Source organism: Myotis davidii, unplaced genomic scaffold (genome assembly GCF_000327345.1).
Source record: "Myotis davidii unplaced genomic scaffold, ASM32734v1 scaffold453, whole genome shotgun sequence".
Lineage (NCBI taxonomy): Eukaryota > Metazoa > Chordata > Mammalia > Chiroptera > Vespertilionidae > Myotis > Myotis davidii.
In genome coordinates, this window is record NW_006285234.1 from 662,226 (window position 1) to 666,853 (window position 4,628).

Below are 4,628 nucleotides of genomic sequence, written 5' to 3' on the forward strand. Positions count from 1 at the left end.
CAGGGCCACCCAGCCAAATAACCATTGCCCCTCCTCCAGTCCACTGGCCTCCGATCAGCCCCCAACCCCACCCCATTCAGGGGTGGGGCTGGCCAACCCACCACCCATAGTCCCTCTCCATGGCTGGCCCTACCCTCAATCAGCCCCCACAACCCCAATCGGGTTGCAGCCCTTCCCCTCAGCCAGCTCTGCCCCCGATTGGCCCCCAACACACCAATCAGGGGTGGCCCACCACCCACAGCCCCTCCCCAGGCTGTCCCTGCCCCCAATCGGCCCCCCCACTCCAATCAGGGGCAGGACCCGGAGCCAACTGCCTTCACCCCTCCCTCCAGCCAGCCTGGCCCTGATTGGGCCCTGATCAGTGTTGGTCCGCTGGCCAACTTCCCACGTCTCCTCCTCCCAACAGGCCGGGCGGATTTGCCCCAATTGGGGCCGGCCATCCTGACCCCACCCACGCATGAATTCAAATCACTGGGCCTCTAGTTGGTTAATAAAACCATACAGGTTTCAAGTGTATAACTCTGCAACACATCATCTGCACACTACCTCGTGCCCTCACCACACAAAGTCAAGTCTCTTTCTGCCACCATTTACTGTTCCTTTGCCTCTTCTACCTCACCCCACTTGATCATGGTGTATGATCTTTTTAATATTTCATTGATTTTTTTTACAGAGAGGAAGGGAGAGAGATAGTTAGAAACATCGATGAGAAACATCGATCAGCTGCCTCCTGCACACCCCTACTGGGGATGTGCCCGCAACCAAGGTACATGCCCTTGACCGGAATTGAACCTGGGACCCTTCAGTCCACAGGCTGACGCTCTATCCACCGAGGCAAACCCTCTAGGGCAGTGTATGATCTTTTCATTTTTATTGTTTATTTTTATTGATTTTCAGAGAAGGGAAAAGGAGAGAGACATAGAAACATCAATGATGAGAGAGAATCATTGATAGGCTGCCTCCTGCATGCCCCCTACTGGGGATCGAGCCCGCAACCCTGGCATGGGCCGCTGACCAGAATCGAACCTGGGACCCTTCAGTCTGCAGACTGATGCTCTATCCACTGAGCCAAACAAGGTAGGGCTGGTGTATTGCTGGATCTGGTTTGCTATTATTTTGTTGGGGATTTTTGCAATTATGTTCATCAGGGATATTAGCCGATAGTTTTCTTTCTTTGTAGTGTCTTTACCTGGTTTGGGAATTAGATATGCTGGCCTCGTAAAATGAGCCTGGGAGTCTTTCCTCTTCTTGAATTTTTTTTTTTGGAATAGTTTGAGGAGGATAATTCTGCTTTGAATGTTTGGTAAAATTCACCTGTGAAGCCACTGGTCCAGGACTTTTGTGTACTGGGAATATTTTGATTGCTGCTTCAATTTCATTAGTTGTAACTGGTCTATTCAGATTTTCTTATTCTTCTTAATTCAGTTTTGGAAGGCTGTAGGTTTCTAGGAATGTATCCATTTCATCCAGATTGTCCAATTTGCTGGCATATAGTTGTTTGTAATTCTCTGTATTTCTGTTGTGTCCTTTGTTACTTCTCTTTCATTTCTGATTTTGTTTATTTGGATCCTCTTTTTTTTTTTCTTGATGAATCTGGTTAAAGGTTTGCCAATCTTGTTTATTTTTTCAAAGATAAACAGCTCTTGGTATCAGTAATCTTTTGTGTTGGTTTTTTTTTTTTAGTTTCTATTTTGTTTGTTATAAAGTTAAATTGTTTATTTGAGATTTTTCTTGCTTCTTGAGACAGGCCTGTAATGCTATAAATTTCCCTTTTAGGACTGCTTTCGCTGTGTCCCATTGATTTTGGGTTGTTGTGTGGTCAAATTCTCATTTGTCTCAAGATAAAATAATAAAGATACATTTTGTAAAACATTAAGTATTACAGATGTCCCCTATTTTTCCCCTCCACCTACCCTTACCACTCCCAGGCCTTCACCACACTATTGTCTGTGTCCATGGGTTATGTATATATGCATATAAATTCTTTGATTAATCTGTTCCCAACCCCCACCCCCACCCTCACCCCAGCCTTCTCTCTTGAGATTTGTTAGTCTGTTCCATACTTCTACATCTCTGGATCTATTTTGTTCATTAGTTTATTTTGCTCACTAGATTCCACATATGAGTGAGATCATGTGATATTGTCTTTCTCTGGCTTACTTCACTTGGCATAATATTCTCCAGGTCTTGCCACACTGTCTCAAAGAGTAAGAGATCAGCAGTCCTATTTACAACAGCTAAGATCAAGATAACTTCTGATTTCTTCCTTAATCTCATTGTTAGTAAAATGTGTCTAAGTGTTTCTCAGCTTTTTTATTATAATTGATTTCCATTTTCATACCATGGTGATTAGAGAATATGCTTGATATGATTTCGATCTTATTGAATTTATTAAGATTTGTTTTGTGTCCTAACATGTAGTCTATCCTAGAGAATTATCCATGTGCACTTGAAAAGACTATCTATTCTGTTGTTTTGGGATGAAATGTTCTATAAATATCAATTAAATCCATCTGGTCCAGTGTATCATTTAAGGTCGAGGTTGCCTTGTTTATTTTTTATCTAGAAGATCTACCCATTGATGTCAACGGGGTGGTTAAATTCCCTATTATGACTGTATTACTATCCATCTCTCCCTTTATGCCCAACAACGTTTTCCTTATATTTTTAGGTGCTCCTATGTTGGGTGTATATATGTTTACAAGAGTTATATCCTCTTGTTGAATCGATCTCTTTAGTATTATGTAAGGGCTTTCTTTGTCGCTGACTCAGGGTTTTGTACTGAGCAGGATGCAAGGGTGATTTCTTTCCCGGGTTCTTGTTTAGATGGATTCGAAGAATGCAGCTACAGACAAAAGGTGGTAGTTGAGAAGTACAGAAACTTTATTGCAACCTAAGAAGGGTACCACTGCTTTCTTTGTCTTGAAGCATTAAATAGGCTGTAGTTCTTTGTCTGGAAATGACCCTTTCGAATTGGACTTTTTCCTAACTTAGGACTCCCATGCTTTCCTCATTGGTCACTCTACTAAGGCCAAAGCCCACATGGTTTCTCCCTCCTTTGTTTCCCTGATTTTTTTTGTCTTTTCCTTGTCCTTCACATATTCATTTTATTTATTTAAATTGGAGTTATTTTTTATCTATCTTATGGCTTTCTCCCAGTTATGCTGGCCAGAAATGTTTTATCTTATAGCTCTCCCAGCTGCTCAGGTCAGGGCTACTTTTAGTGTAACTTATGGTACCTAGCAATCTTATCCTACCAGGCCTTCAGACTAAAACTGCTGGCTTCTCAGCTCAAAAGAGTAAAGCGGCCTCTCTTTATTTTCTTTCTTTCTCTTGTCCAGAGATTTATTACCACAGCTGCTCAGGCCAGAGATATCTCTGTCCTTGGTTTATGACTGTTTTAATTGCTCAGTCCAATATGCATCCATCCTCTCTGTATCCATTCCCTTCCTGTCTTAAACTAATAGGTTAACCCTTTCATCTCTTGCTATGGTCTTTATTTTGAAGTCTGTTTTGTCTGATGTAAGTTTTGCTACCTCAGCTTTTTTTCATTTCCATTTGCATAAACTATCTTTTTCCAACTCTTCACTTTGAGTCTGTGTGTATCTTTTGTTCTGAGGTGGGGTCTCTTGTAGACTATACACACACATATATACATATATTATATTAAAGGCCCGGTGCAAGAAATTCATGCATGGGGGCAGGGGGTCCCTCAGCCCGGCCTCCAATCTGGGACCCCTTGGGGGATGTCCGACAGCCTCTTGCAATCTGGGACCGCTGACTCCTCAATGCTTGCCTGCCTGCCTGATCGCCCCTAACCCCTCTGCCTACCTGCCTAATCGCCCCTAACCACCTCTACCTGCCTGCCTGATTGCCCCTAACTGCTCCCCTGCTGGCCTGATCGCCCCTAACCACCTCTGCCTCACCCCACACCCAGGACCCAGTATTCCCTCCTCTAGCCGGTCGCAGGCACCCAGGACCCAGGCTTTCCTACTTCTGACCAGCTTCAGGCACCCAGGACCAGGGCCAGCTTCACCCGGGCTGGCTGTAGCCACAGGGGACCGTGGGCGGGCAGCTTCATCCAGGCCGCAGCCACAGGTGCCCAGGACTGTGGGGCAGGCAGCTTGTCCCTATCCCAGGCCGCAGCCGCAGGCACTGGCTCCCAGGACCGCGAGGCGGGTGGCCTGTCCCTCTCCCAGGCCACAGACACTGGCGCCTGGGACCGTGGGGGGGGCAGCTTGTCCCTCTCCCAAGTTACAGGCACAGGTGCAGCCGCTGATGCCCGGGACCACGGAGCAGGCGGCTTATCCCTCTCCCAGGCCGCAGCCTGGCTGGTCCCCATTCCACTCTTGCGAGCTCATTTGTGCCTGGCTGGTCCCCATTCCTCTCTCCCCAGTGTTGAGTGTCTGAGCGGTTATGGCATGATGGCGTGATGACCATTTGCATATTAGCTCTTTGTTATATAGGATAAGTCTATTTTCTTATAATCGGTTTGGCTCAGTGAATGGAGTGTCTGCCTGTGGACTAAAGGGTCTCAGGTTTGATTCTGGTCAAGGACATGTACCTTGCTTGTGGGCACATCCCCAGTGTGGGGTGTGCAGGAGGCAGCTGATCAATGTTTCTCTCTC